The sequence below is a fragment of the Diceros bicornis genome, chromosome 12 (genome assembly GCF_020826845.1).
Source record: "Diceros bicornis minor isolate mBicDic1 chromosome 12, mDicBic1.mat.cur, whole genome shotgun sequence".
Lineage (NCBI taxonomy): Eukaryota > Metazoa > Chordata > Mammalia > Perissodactyla > Rhinocerotidae > Diceros > Diceros bicornis.
Window position 1 is genome coordinate 34106050 of NC_080751.1, and position 16777 is coordinate 34122826.

Genomic DNA, 16777 nt, shown 5'->3' on the forward strand with positions numbered 1-16777 from the left:
TGGCTCTTTATTTTTTATTTTTCTGGTATGATCTCTGCCATATCTGTACAAACGCTCTCTCTGCTTTGACTATTCTTAAACTGCTTTAATTTAAATTTCTCCATGAGTGAAGACCTACTTGAGTCACTACTTAACATGAAATGTTCTTACTGAGCAGCCTTTACACAAAACACCTCATAGCCTACCAAACTCTTTTATATCAGGTCTATAAAAATCTTTGAGTCAGTTGAAGATGCGTGTTTAATGGGTTGTGAGCAGAACAACAAGGTGAGACAGTACAGAGCATAGTGTCGTAGACAGAGGGAAATCATGTCTCTTCTTTTCATAGAAGAGGAACATTCCAAAACAAACACTGAAAATCTCAAGTGTTCCTCACCTTTCTAGCCACACATAGCTGTTGTGAAGAGAGAGATCATCATGGGTTGGATTGTTCTCAATTCATGAGTGGAAGTAAGGGGAAAAGGACTTCTTTTCTTTACTCAAATCATCCTGACTCTTCTGAGTATCTTAGAAAGAAATGCTCAGGTTTTCAATCTAAATAATCTACAGACATTTGACAATTTTTGCTTCTCCACTGTGACTTATAAAATGATAGATTGGCCTCAGGCTTTAATGAACTATTCATTTTTATAAATATATATTTTCTAAATATAGTATCTGATAAATGCAAAGAGTATATATGTAATTTATATCTGCGTTGTGAATCCTAATAATAAAATGTGTACCCACACATCTGTCACTCCACTTAAGAACTAAAGCAATATCTAACATGGATAATTTATTCTTTAGTCAAATTCCTGCTTAGTGATAGTCCCAGTGATAGCCATAGTGTGACATGGGCTGTAGACATAGGTCCTACATAAATATCTGTTGAGTTAAGAGTATGGATGGTCATTTGACAAAGAGTCAAAGAGAATTTTACATCACTCTCCTCTTGGCTTCCTTTCATCTTAATTTATAATTATAACCACATAAACATTAAAATAGAGTAATATTTAAAATATTTAAGGTAGGGGTGAATATGGATAAAGATCATCAAGAAAGAGAATCATTTTCTCCTTCATTCAGGTTTAGATGTCCATTGTTTAGCTAATATTTAATTTCTATTCCTCATCATTGATTAGTTTGCCCTATCTAATTATAATACTTAGACTTTGGAATTCTTCTGCTACTAAGAAATCCAGGGTTTACATCTCATAAGAGAATTGGTACTCTTAAAAGTCAGAAACATGTTAAAATATATAAGGCCTTTGAAGTTGGTGGAAGATATTTGGAAGTTAAGAGAAATAATATAGATAAAAGGATATTATTATATTTATATTATTATATTATATTATAATATTATTATAAAGTTAAGAAATTAGAGATAATATTGTCATAAAATGTTACGTAAAGTGAGAAATAATAATACATTTTGTCATTAGTATGGCAGAGTATTTGGTAAACTCTAACAATATGAGCGGAATCTTGCATGCACTACAATCTGTTTCACAAGTTACATAAACGTTCTCTGTCTCAGCTTCGTTGTCTTTATAAGGAACATAATAGTACCTTACGTGAGGACTGTCTTCAGTATTGAGTGAAATACTCTGTGTGAATGGCTTAAATGAGTGTCTGACACACTCAATACATAACAGTTATTACTATTGACTTTCTGTGGATCTTTGGAAAATCATTTATTTTCTCTGGATTTATTTTCCCTGAGTATGCATGGATAATTTTCTACACAATTTTATTTCCTAACCTGCAAAGATGCTATGGAAATTAATGAGAGAATTTCTGAGAGGAGAACATTATTCTGACGCTTTTGGGATGAAAGGGGCTCTATGTCAGTCACAGCTATATGACCTACTTCAATATTCTAAGGTTATAGATAATTTCAGTTAGATTGCATAATACAATTAATGTCCTAAAAGTATTTATTAATGATAATATTGCATAAAATATTACCTGGATGATTATAATTTATTGAGGCAAAGAAATACTTCAGTTTTGGTCATTACTATCCACTGATAAAATGAACCACTCCACTGAAGCAATTAGACTCTGCTTGTGCTCATGGTTATATCTAGGCTAAGTTTTCAGTACGTTTCAGGAGATTGTATATACTAAACCTATCCTTCAGACTGACTTTTTCTACACAGCCCTGAACTTCTTCTATTAGCTCCATTAAAAGATGAGATCTAAGAATCTTTGAACCTGTATTCTAGAAAGATAATAAGCCATGAGAAGAGGGCATCAGGCAAAAATAACATGTTGAGGTTGCAGGAACTTTGGAATTTATATGCCTATATTAGTCAGGGCTCTCCAGAGAAATAGAACCAACAGGATCAATAGAGAGAGAGAGAGCAATTTATTATGAGAAACTAGCTCACACAATTATGGAAGCTAAAAAATCCCAGAGTCTGCTGTCTTTAAGCTGGAGATCCAGGAAAGATGGTGATGTAGTTTTAGTCCAAGTTCAAATGCCTGAGAACCAAGAGAACTGATGGTGTGAGTTCTAGTCCAAGTCTGAAGGCCTGAGAACCAGGAACAACAATGGTGTAAGTCCCAGTCCAGGGGCAAGAGAAGACTGATATCACAGCTCAAGCAGTCAGCTAGAGAGAGAGAGAGATTCTATCTTCTATCATCTTTTTGTTTCATTCAGGCCCTCATTGGATTGGGTGATGCCTGCTCACATTGGGGAGGGCAATCTACTTTACTCAGTCCACTGATTGAAATGCTCATCTCTTCTAGAAGCACCCTCACAGACACACCCAGAAATAATATTTAACCAGATACCTGGGCATCCCGTGTCCAGTCAAGTTGACACATAAAATTAACCATAACACTACCCAAGGATGCATTCCATAATTGTAAAAAAGAGAAAGAAAATAATTATTTCTAGTTCTGTGCTTTAAAATCTGATGAAAATAATTTAAAGTGTAAGAAATGTTTAAAAAGTACATTTTCACATATAATTTATATATATTATTATTTATGAGTATATTTATACAGATTTTTCTATATATTTTTCGCTTTTATTATATCTGAGATTTACAACTATTTACAATACTAGTAAATAGGAAGAAGTGAAAACTTCTCTTTGTAATAGATAGAAAAGAATGGCTATGGGGTCAAAGAAGATTTCTAGGAGGTAAAGTTTAACCTCTGCCACCTCTCACTTTCTCTCCAGTAGGCAGCTTACACTGCTAATGTGGTTTTTCATTGATTCTATATCCACAGGTAATAGACTCCTTATCTTCTGTTCCAAATATGGCTCTCTTGGAGATCACATGGAAGTTTGTAGATCCATAAAATTTTCTACATACTCATGGGAAAACAACAGCAGTAACAATAATAAAAGTAATAAAATAACAACAAAAACCAAAGCCAGTTCAAAATGCAAGCGCTGTGTGTAGTCAATCAGGAGCATCGCTCTTCTGCATGGACCAGTGCCTTTGGAGGAACAACTTGATGACCCCTACTAGATGTAAAGCCCCTGCTGTCCTCCCATTCCCTGCTAAACTTTTGCAAGGTGGACTTGGGGCTCAATTTTTCTAACACTTTGCCTATTCAGTGACATTGTGCCCAAAATTGAAGGAAATCATTTTTCACCCACTTCAGAAGGCATGTTCTCCTTTCTCAAAGTGGATTTTGTTTGTGGGATATCGCCCAAGCAAATTGCAACAAGAATGTCTGCAATCACAGAATGCCTGAGCTAGAAGAAACATCAGAAGCCACACAGTCGATATTACAGGTGAGGAAGCTGAAGTTCAAGGATGTCCAGCTAGAAAATGAAAGACACAAGAACAGGTAGGTTTCCCGCCCCATAGTTCTACTCCACCTCTCCACCTCTCATGCTCTGGAATTGCCCAAGGTGAATAAGTTATAATTGTCAAAAAAGAAGTATGAGAAGAGCACTAGAAATTTGCTGTTCCACTTATTTTTCTTTTTACGGGTTTTGAGATTTAGTTAATTAAAAAGTAATACTTTACCCCTATTTGGATGACTATTGCTGTTATAAATACATCCACTTGAAATCAGAAATTTTATTATTTATATTTGGAATATTAGAGAAGATTTCTTAGATCTTAAGCATAAACTATTTTCCTTGCAAATGAATAAATCCACATTATTTGACTTGAGATGTTTTTTCTTTTCACATTAGGGGAATCTCACTCTACCAGCTAGGGTTTATCCTGTTTTATCTCCCTGTAAAGTCTTAATTCTTATGAATAAAATTCACCATCTCCATACTTACACATAACTACTGACTGTATGTAAATTCAGGTAACCTAATAATGTAATAATTAAAACTACTAGGTTATTTTCAGATAAACCACAATTGAGAGAAAATCCTTTCCTCACAAGTTAATCGCTTCACTTGAAGATAAGAATTTTATCAAGTTTGGAATTCATTGATAACTCTAGTCTACCTGCTTTATCCCTATGATTCATATGAAATTGATGGATTTTTTAATGTCCTCCAAGTCTGTACATTTTTTTTGCTGTCTTAGCAAATGACATCAAATTCAAAGCAATGCAACTATATAAAATAAAAGTAAATGTGTTCAGAAATCTGAGAAGCTGACATGTAGAGTTGAACTTTGTGCATTTCTGCTAAATCTTATTAGAGAAGAGATTCAAAAGAAAATACGACATTTAGTTCAATGAGAAACTCTTTACATCTGAAACACAATTTACTGACTGAGAACAGGACAGACACTATCAATAATTTCTTAATTGTCCAGTGAAATTTTATTCTTGAAAGACAAGGAATACACACTTTCTCTCTTTAGCGGTAGCACCCTTCCTTATTTTTCCTAGGCTCACAGTTTCTAAAATAATGGGACTACACATTTAACTTTAAGACTCCTATTACATTAGGGAGACTTTGTGTTCAATCTTTGGTTCTTCTTCATTTTGGTCACTAAGATTTTGGAACCAGAAATGTTCAAATACAGTAAAGTGCCCTGTTTACAACCAAGGATTTTACATTTCAGGCTAGCAAAGGCAGTTTCAAATTCCTTTAAGATAAATTCGAGATGTTTCTACTACAGGCTTCTGGAAAATATTTTGCAATTCAGATATTTTTGCTTCAAGTTGACGATATTATGCTTCTTGAAAATAGCTCTACAGAAGCTGGTGGTCTTTCTGTATTGGACGTTCATTTGTGATTGACCTTAATATTGATAAACTAGGATATAGGCAGACAAGTAGAACAGAAGTAGCATTAACAAAAGATAAAGAAAATAAGTTTGAGGTACATGTACAAGTAGTATATGCCAGGAATTTTCTAGAGACCTCTAATTTTTTTAAAAAATGTACTAAAATACTCATTATGCGTTAATCTATGGGTTAAACAGTGTGTATTTAAGATTTTACTCTGATTGAGATTATAGCTCTTTAAGGAATATAAACAACAAACTACACAAGAAAAGACAAAGGGAAAGATACTCTATTAGGAATAAACATAGAGGAGTTATGAGTGTTTTTCTAGAAATAATGTCACCATACACCTGATTTCCTTGGGAAAGTCCTGGTTTATGCTTTTTGTCCTAGCATAATTATTAATTGTACTCTTTTCTCTCTCAAACTGCCCAGGTTTGGATGGTAAATGATATGATCAAACCAGTCTTGAAAAAAAAAAATAGCAATTATCTAGATTAAGGAAAAAAGGGGGTGGGGGGTCTTCCAGGAAATTTTCAACTTAAAGTCATATATGGTGTGAAAATGCATGGTATCTTTGAGTTATTGAAAACAATCTGTCATGCTGAAACATAGATTGCAAAGAGGAGGCTAACAAGAAAAGAAAGTGGAGAGGCAGACAAATTAGATCCTGAAATCTCTCTGCTCTGCTAAGGAATTTCTATTTTATCTCAAAGCCAATGGGAAGGGGAATAAATATTTAAACAAAGGAACCATATAACTGGATTTGAATTGTAAAAAGAGATACAAGCAAAAAAATAAAGGCTGAAAGTTTGATATTATGGTCATTGTCAAAAATTCAGGAAAGATATTATGAGAGCTTGAACCAAGGCAGTGACATTTAGGATTAAGAGGAGCAGATGCATTCAAATGATATCAAAGAGGTTGAATTACAGGTCAATAGGTTTCCTAAGCTCCATATTTTAAAAGGGCGTTATTATATTACAAAATTCATTGTCCTTTAAAATACCATAAGTGGAAAAGTAATGAAATATTTGAGTGGCTCTTATGTCAAATACAATTGTAAATATATATTCACCCAATAATGAGGCATCTAAATATATCAAGCAAATACTAATAGATCTGATGGAAGAAATAGAAAACAATACAATAATAGTAGGAGATTTCAATACTCCACTTTCAACAATGGATAGATCATCCAGACAGAAAATTAATAAGGAAACATTGGACATGAACTATACTTTAGACCAAATGGATCTAATAGACATATACAGAACATGTCATTGAAAAGCAGCAGATCTTAAGTGCAGATGGAATATTCTCCAAGACAGATGATACATTAGATTTTAAAATAAGCCTTAGAAAATTTAAGAACATTGAAATCATACAAGAATCTTCTGACCATAAGAGTATGAAACTATAAATCAATAACAGGAGGAATTCTGGAAAATTCAAAAATATGTGGAAATTAAACAAAACATTCCTGTACAAACAACAGGACAAAGAAGAGTTTAAAAAGGAAATCAAAAATATCTTGAAACACATAAAAATGGAAACACAACCTACCAAACTTATGGATTGCAGTAAAAGCAGTTCTAAGAGGAAAGTTAAAGTGATAAACACCTACATTAAGAAAACAAAAAGATCTCAAACAACCTAACTTTCCATGTCAAGAAACTAGAAAAAGAAGAACAAATTAATCCCAAGGTTAGCAGAAGGGAGGAAACAATGAAGATCAATCAACAAAATTAAAAGGCAACCTATGGAATGGAAGAAAATATTTGTTAATTACATATCAGATAGGGAGATAATGTCCAATAAATAAAAGAACTCATACAGCTCAATATCAAAAAACAGACGATCCAATTAAAAAATGAGCAGAGGACCTGAATACATATTTTTCCAAAGAAGACATACAAACAACCAACAGGTAAATGAAAAGATGCTCAACATCACTAATCTTCAGGAAAATGCAAATCAAACCCAGAGTAAGATATCGCCTCACATCTGTCAAAATGGCTATTATCAAAAAGATAACAGCTAACAAATGTTGGTGAAGATGTGGAGAAAAGGGAGCCAAGACATGGGAATAATATAATGGAATATTATTCATACATAAAAAAGAAGGAAATCCTGCCATTTGAGACAACATGGATGGACCTTGAGGGCATTATGCTAAGCGAAATAAGTCAGACAGGGAAAGCCAAATACTGCAGGATCTCACTTATATGTGGAATCTAAAAAAGTCAAACTCATAGATACAGAGAGTGGAAGGGTCGTTGCTGGGGTCTGGAGGGCGGAGGAATTGGGGAAATGTTGATTAAAGGGTACAAACTTCCAGTTATAAGATGAATAAGTTTTGGGAATCTAATGTACAGCATGGTGAGTGTAGTTAACAATAGTGTACATATACTTGAATATAATAAAAAAAATAGATCTTAAATGTTCTCCACACCAAAAAAAAAAGGTAATTATGTGAAGTAATGGAGGTTTTAATTAACTTTATTGTGGTAATCATTTTGCAACATATCCATGTATGAAATCATCATGTTGTATCCCTTAAACTAATGTTACATGTAAATTATATCTCAGTAGGGCTGGAAAAATAAGAATTTATACTTTTTCTATATGGAAATTAAACTAAGTTAAATGACAAGCGCAGCCTGGGAAACACTTGCAACTGAAAAACACAAACCTAATATCCAGGCACAATTTTTAAATTACTGAAAATAAATAAGAAAAAGGCAAACGACTCAATAAAATTAGGCCAATATTACAAGACATTTCACTGGAGAAAAAATAACATAGCCAATAAACACAAAAATATTTTTCCTAAGTATTAACTAAGGAAATGCAAATTAAAATGTAAGTTAGTTCTAGCCACGGAGAGTGAAAGGGATCATGTAAGCGTATAAGAAAATCACAGGAATACGAGAAGATGTTTGCTATATTTGCATCCAAGAAAAGATGCTTTCTTAAAACTCAAATCAGCAACAACAAAACCAGATAATTCAATGACAAAAATGGGCTAAAATTATCCAAAGCGTCACTAAGCATATGTAAAGGAGGTCAACTTCACTAGTCATTAGAGAAAAACATATCAAAATTATTATATGTCACTACACACCCATTATTACTATCTCAGATAAAAAAAGGCAGAAGATTACCAAGTGTTGGCAAAGAAGAATTTGATTGGATGATAAATTTGTAAAACCACTTTGGAAAAGTGTTTGGCAGTGTCTATTACGACTAAATATATCCATACCTTATGACACAGAAATTTTATTCCTAGGAATATGTTCAAAAGAAATATGCACATATGTTTACCAAAAAATGTGTACTAGAATGGTCACTGCAGCAATATTCACAAAAACTTTAAACTGGAAACTACTCAAATAGCAATCAACTGTAGAATAGATAAACATATTGAGGTACAGTAACACAGTGGCATACTATACAGCAATGAGAGTGAATAAACTACAACTTCACAGACAGTGTGAATTATTTCAAAAACATAAAGTTGAGCAAAAGAAGCAAACAGAGGGGTTAATATTATGTAATTCTATTCATACAAAGTACAAAAAATAGGCAGTACTAATACATGCTTTTAGAAATTAGGATAGTGCTTACATCTACTGGGAATGGCTAGTGAATTGGGAGCATGAAAAAAGTAAAAAGAACCAAAAAATTCCTCCTAATTAGTAACTAATTTACAAACATGCCCTTTTCTGAATTTATATATTAGAAGAAAAATATTTTTTAAAAGAATACGGTTATTGAGTTAGCTAGAATGTGAAGATATGTGTATTCTGATACAGGCTGATGGGTATATAAAAGGGCAAAGCCATATCAAAGGTGCATTTAGCAGCCTTATGAAAATTAAAAATGTACACATCCTGCAACCCATTAGTTCTACTCTATCCTCAAGAATAGTTGCACGTATGCAGGAGGACTATAAAAGAATATGCATTTCAGATTATTTTTTAAATTGTACATTAAAACCCTTTATACATACTACTAGGTCTTGGCTAAATTAAATATACTATATGCATTTCATACATGAAATACACTTTGTAGCAATTGAAATAATTAACTAGACAAATGGACATGGAATATACTCTGTGATATTATGGGAAAAAATAGATATTTTTCTATAAAAGCAACTATTTTTAAAAACTAAAAAAATTATTAAAATTATAATTTTTTGTCATATTATAATTTAATTGTATATTGAAATATAATACAGACATGCACCACGTGACCTTTCAGTCAATGATGGACCACATAATATGACGGTGGTCTCACTAGATTATAATGTAGCTGAAAAATTCCTATTGCTTAGTGACATCGTAGCTGTCCTAACATGGTAGCACAATGCATTGCTCACATGTTTGTGTGATGCTGGTGACAGCTCCATGCATGTTATTACCCCTGAAGACCTTCCAGTGGGACAAGATGTGGAGGTGGAGGTGGAAGACAGGGATACTGATGATCTTGACCTTGTGGAGGCCTAGACTAATGGGTGTGTTTGGTCTTAGTTTTTAACAAAAAAGCTTAAAAAGTAAAAAAAAATATTAAAAGTAGAAAAAGCTCATAGAATAAGGATATAAAGAAAGAAAATATTTTTGTACAGCTGTACAATGTGTTTGTGTTTTAAGCTGTTATTACAAGAGTCAAAAGTTTAAAAAAATTAAGTTTATAAAGTAAAAAAGTTACAGTAAGCTAAGGCTAATATACTACTGAAGAAAGAAAACTATTATTTTTATAAATTTAGTGTAGCCTAAGTGTATAAAGTCTAGAGTAGTGTACAGTAATGTCCTAGGTCTTCTCATTCACTCACCTCTCACTCGCTGACTCACCCAGAGCAACTTCCGGTCCTGCAAGATCCATTCATGGTAAGTGCTCTATACAGGTGTACCATTTTTTATCTCTTATACCATATTTTTATTGTACCTTTCTAGATATGCTTAGATATGTTTAGATAGACAAATACCATTGTGTTGCAACTGCCTGCAATATTCAGTGTAGCAACATGCTGTACAGGTTTGTAGCCCAGGAGCAATAATCAATAACATATAGCCTAGGTGTGTAGTAGGCTATACCGTCTAGGTTTGTGTAAGTACCCTCTATGATGTTAGCACAACAACGAAATTGCTTAATGGTGCATTTCTCAGAACATATCCCTGTTGTTAAGGGATGCATGACTGCACAAATATATAAAATATATTATATTAATTAATTTATATTTTATCACACTTAATGCATTTATATTATACAATACTCATAATTTTAATTTAAAAATTAAAACAGGCCCATAATCTGTAAGCAATAGTGTTAGAAAACATACCTGCATACACTTACATACACAGATATATATACACATACATATGATTATTAACATAAACATTATGTATAAATACATATATTCAATTTTTTTAAAAATATTGTTCAAGACAACATATATTTATAAAATTTGATTCTTAAACCTCAGATTACAGAAAACAAAACTGTAATGTAAGATATTGACAAAAATAAATGTATAAAATATTTCCCATTTTATACTGTGAACAAACCAACATATACTTTTTGTTTTTACAGAAATGATAAGAAGCTTTGTTCAAAATAATTTGTCAAAAATTTCTAAGTAAAACACCGTCTATTGAAGAAAGTGTAATATACAAATACCAAATATCTAGGGAAATAAAGAGGGTAAGCACAAAAGGATAAAAAAGAATTATAATGAGCAAAAAAATAAAACATGAAACGTGATGCAAATTTCAGGAAAAATTTTTTCATCTCCTAAAATTGTAAATGGGCTAAAATCACCTCCAAAATGGCAAAACCTCTAGGTTTAGAGTAAAAGTTAATATCCAACCCTGTGATATCCATAAAAGTTTTGTTTAAACCAACATGACATAGGAAGTTTGATGATAAAAAGTTAGTTATATGGCTAGATCCACCTAACTTGACATTTTATATTCATCAGGTATATATTACAATAATCATTTATATATAATGTATATTTATGTATATGTACATCAAAAAGAACAAGAAGGATAGTGACAAATTAACGTCACTGTAAGAGTTAATTCAGAAAGGCTTATTGATACTAACATATGCAAGTTTTAATAAGCAAAATAAAGTACTTTAAGAAATATTGTTATTTAAGAAATATTATCTTATATAATTCTTGAGTCAAAGAAGAAATACGTAGTCAAGTTACCAATTATTTATTAACTAGTGAGAGCAGAATCATATATATGAAAATCCATAGTATATATTCAAGATGCTTTTATCAGCAAACACTTAACAATAAATTTATGTCATTATAATATGAGTAAAAAAAAAGAATAGTCTTGTTCACACATAAAGAGAAACCAGATTTTATGTATTTTAACAACCACCATAACTTTCAAACATGCTTTGTGACTTACTGGAATTTAACATGTACAAAAATGAAACATGTTAAGAAGGAAGAAATATTTTTACAAATATAAGTTAATTTTTCCCTCCTTTCTCTTTTGTTCTCTATAGTCCACGTATCTCCCCCTTTCATTCCTCCTTCTTTCCCTCTTCTTTCCTCCCTTCCTCTTTCCTGCCTTCCCTTCCTTCCTTTCTGCATAAACCTCTTTTCCTGATTCTGGCTTATTTAAGCAGGAAGAGATAAGCAGGACAGAGTGACAGGAGCTCAGTGTTCTCCGGTGCCTCTCAGGAAATAGTCAATGCTCCCTCATGAACCCGCAGCTTCTCAGCTCAGGAAAAGTGATTACAAAATTGGGTTTCGGTTTATTAGCGATTTAACTTGCAAATTGCCTTTTTGCCTCCCTGGGGTTGAGCTAAGGCTATTAGAAGTAGAGTTGGACAATTCCCTCTTGCTACTCTGCTTAAGTTTTGACATTTCATTATACAGATCTTTAATTTTTTTTTTTTTTTTTTAACAAAGGAAACCGAGAAAGAAAATATCACTGAAATGTTGTTTGGATTCTTTAAAAAAAAAAATATATATATATATATATATATATATATTTTTTTTTTTTTTTGCATTCCTTGCTCAGAGTCTTAACAGAATCATTTCAGAGATTTTTAATGGATGCACTTGGAGGCCAGACATTAAGGATAAAAACACGATCACGATCGGCATTAAGAAAGCAGGCCTCCACATGCCTAACAATAGAACATCAGAGAATGCCAAGGTTGGTGTATAAGAAATACAAAGAGATATGAAAACATAGAAGAACAAGAATTTAATTACAACTCAGGGCATCAAGTTGAAAGTGGCATTTGAATTGCCCTTGAAAGTGATAGATCCGATATAAATAACTGGGGAGCAAGGCATACAAAACCTCTCTGAGCAGGGAAGCAGGGACAGCATAAGGCATAGAGGCGGGGAGAACAGGGTCTTCTAGTCAGAGCACAGGAGTTAAGAATCCCGGCTCTGACACTCCTGGGCCCTGTGACAAAGTTTCTGTCCTGCGAATGGAACAGTGAGTGTAATAGTGGTATCTAAATTACGGGAGTGTTAGGAAGATTACATGAGAAAATGGATTCTAAAATGCTTAGCATAGTCCCTGGAGCATGAGGAGCACTTACTGGACTAAAGTTGTTATTTGTATGGCAATTAAGAAAATAGTGAGAACTTTAGTATATTTGCACCAGAGTTGTTGGGAAATTGGTGTATTTAGAAACTTAAGATAGAGCCAAAGTGTGGAGGCCTTGAATATTTTATTTACTGGTATAATTTTGAGCATAGTAAAGGCATGGTCACACATGTATTTAAAAAGTAGTCATTGGGAAGTTCTGGCATGTTTAGAAGAGGAAAAAGATTAGTGACAAAAATCAGATGGGAAGTGTCTAAAAAGCCTGGAAAATGTAGAACAAAAAGAAAAGTCACTAAGAACGAGCAAGTGAATATGTTTGTGGTAAGAAAAGTCTCTCAGTATTTAGGATGATGAGGATAATAACATTTTCCTCTAACATTCATTTAAAAATACTTCTTGAGCTCTTGCCGTGTTCTAACCACTGTTCCAGGAGCTCGAGGTGTAGAAGAGGCACAAGTCCTCATGCAGCTTACATTCAATTAGGAGATGACACGTATTAGAAACACAGTTGATAGAAAAACAAATAATTTCAAATGTAGTAAGTATAACGAATATTTTAACAGAAACATTTTAGAGAGATAAATAGTGACAAAGATAAATAAAAAGACAGGCTACTTTAGATAGCCTGGACAGCTAAGCAGACTTACACACTTTATATTATACTCATAATTGAGGACAAGTTCTATGAAGATAAAGATTTAAACAATTTTTCCTTGAGTTTTACTAGTTTCATAAGTAATTCACATCCTCTACTAAAGGCCAGAACACATCTTCAGAAGTTTGCAATTGTGGGAGATGAAGATTTGGCCATCCTAAAATATATCTCTTTACCTTGATTGTTTTCTCTGAGGGACATTTGACCTACCCCATTAACTGCCTGAAGAATTTGACATGGTAGCTCCTTCCTGGAACAGATCTTCTATCATGATGGCTGTAAAGATAATGTAGGATGAATGTTACAATAGGAAAGGCACCAACAAGCCCATCTTATCAGAAGTTCTGTCTCTCTGGCCACATTCTCTGGATGGCCCTGCAAGGAGTTGCCAGACAAACATTTACATTTATAAGGGAAAATCTCCATTTGTAAAGGTATCTCCCTCTCTGTTTTGGGAAGAGGGGGGGATGGCCTCATTTCTAGAGGCTTATCAATGTGGAAGGTGAGGCCTTAAATCTGCATAATAACCTTACTCTTGTTTACTGTGCTTTAGTGGTAATCTCCTGGAACTGACTCCCCCCACCCCCAACATCCTCCTTTGTCTTTGGCTGAACATGGTGTTTAAGACGAGAATTTCTGCTATTGTGTTGAGAAACACAGTGTCCCTGGTTTCTCCCACGTATACATGTTATTAAACTTGGTATTATTTTCTCCTGCTAACCTGTCTTGTTAATTATTTGGCCAGCCATAAGAACCTTAAGGAAAAGGGCAGAGGGAGATTCTCCCTCTTCCCCCGACACAATTAAGGCACGGGGAATTGAGTAGAGAAAACATCATGCCATTTCCAACCCTGCTAAGATATTATTTTATTTGCTTTAAATAAGTTTATGGACCAAAAATAACAGAGTTGTTTGGTCTTAAATCTCCAAGGTTCTGCATTTTAAGATAGTCTAAGCCTGTTTCATGCTTCTGATTATTTAACACTTGAATATCAATCTTCCCTCCCTTCTTTCCTTCCTTCCTTCCTTCTTTCCTTCCTTTTTCTTTCTCTCTCTCTCTTTCTTTCCCTCTAGCTGTTAATTTCTCTTTAAGTACCGTCTTCACTGCATCCTATAAGTTTTGGTATGTTATGTTCTCATTTCCATTTGTCTCAAAGTATTTTCTAATTTCCCTTGTGACTTCTTCTTTGACTCACTGGTTGTTTAAGAAAGTGTTGTTTAATTTCCACATATTTGTGAATTTTCCAGTTTTCTTTGTTATTGATTTCTAGCTTCATTCCAAGTTGTTGGAGAAGATACTTTGTACAACTTCATTTTTTTAAAATTCATTGGGACTTGTTCATTACCTAACATACGATCTATCTTAGAGAATGTTTCACGTGCACTTGAGAAGAAGGAGTTCTGCTCTTGTTGTGGGGAGCATTCTATAAATGTCCATTAGGTCTAGTTTGTTTATAGTGTTGGTCAAGTCCTCTATTTCCTTATTGATCTTCTATGTAAATGTTCTATCTATTATTGATAGTGGTATATTGAAGTCTCCAACTATTATTGTAGATCTGTCTATTTCTCCTTATAATTCTGTCATTTTTTTATGTTATTTATTTTGGGGTTCTGTTGTTTGGCACACATGGATTTCTAAATACCTTGTAAAAGATACAAATGCTTTCGATTGTCCTAATTTCCCAAAGACTCTCCCCCAGCTTTTCCTCTTAGGTCTTTGGTGGTCTATTGTGTGTCTCAACCATAATCTTTTGCCCCAGGTGTCTGTGAATAGTTAGTTCTACTTGCAGTACTTTCCAGCTATGCTCACGGCTTTTCTGGTCTAAGTTCTGATTTAGGCAAACCAGATCTGAGCACTCGCACAGCCCTTCAGGTAGTCCCAGACAGTACAGAACAGACGGACTCAATAATTTGCAAATAAGATCTGTTGTCCTCACTCTGTTACCTGGAACTAGAGTCCCACACTGGGAACGTGATCTGCCCCTGCCATGGCTCCAGGGAGTGAGGCAAGGGCAAATTAAAACAGAAGAAACCTTTCCTAATGTTTTCAAGTTGCCTTTTTCTTGATTCAGTATTCACTGGTTGTTATAAATCTTTGACTGTTTTCCAGAGTTTTGACAAAGCTAGTTCTGTGAAAGTTGGTTCTGACATTTTCTGTTTTTTTTTTTTTTTTTTTTTTTTTTTGATGTTTCTGTGGCGTTACAGAGCTTAGAGCAACCTGCTCCGTCATTATGTTGATGTCATTGCTCCGGAGTCTGTGCTTTAATTAGGTCTGTAGCTGTTACTGCTCCCTCCTAAAGTTTGAGAAATGCCAAATACTGGATAAGAACCTTAGCTTAAAACAGAAATATGGGTTTACAATTCTCTCATTCATAAACTGTGTGATTTTGGAAGGATTATTTAATCTCTCTGACTTAATTTTTAGTGTATGTAATCTACAGTGTTATTTATAAACTATATTTAGGAAAAAATGCAAATATTAAGTACCTAAAAATAAAAGTATTCAATAAATATTATTTCCCTTTTCTACCTCTTCTCCATATTCCAAGACCATAAGCATTCGTTTCTAACACTTCTCTGCCCTTCTCTGGAGACGTCATAGAGAAATGTCTGAATAAGTTCATAACATTTGTTTGGGAAGAAACTGGAAATAATTGGAAGAACCCTTGTCTTAATTTTAGAAGATTCATTTCCCAATTCCTCCTTTCTTATTTACTAGATATACATCTTGGGATGCTGACTTAAGTTTTCTGGTCCTTTTTCTTTCTCATCCGTAAAACAGAGGTTATTATATCTATAGGCCAGAGTCTTGGAGAAATTTTACAGAGAGGTAAATCTGCTTATCAAGATACATAGTAAAGAATAGACTCAGGATATTTTTAAAAATAAGTGAATGAGTTAACGCACGAATGATGCTGAAGCCTAACGGTACACGGAAATAGTTTATGAAGATAATGCCCAGCTGTTCTCATTTAGTAAATACCCACACAAAAGAATAAAGAAATGGAGATGGTGAATAGTAAAGAACCGTTATGTCCCATTTTAGAATTCTGTGGAATAGTAATTTTTAAGCAAGAAAGGAAAGAAAAGGCATTACAAATTTCAAAAAATAACCTTTAAGTCAATCAATGCATCTGCACATTTTCTGTGAAATGGAAATTAAGATATTTCACCAAATGCATATAAGATTTATAATGATATGTGCCACCCTCCACCCTGTGTTGAAAATCATTGCCCCACAGAAGGATATGAATTATGTTGACAACACATTTGAGCTCAGTGTTAAGAAAAATTGTTCACAAATATATTATTCCTCTTTTATAATAAGAATTAAACACATTATGGTTATAAATACACTGGGGTTATTTTGAGGA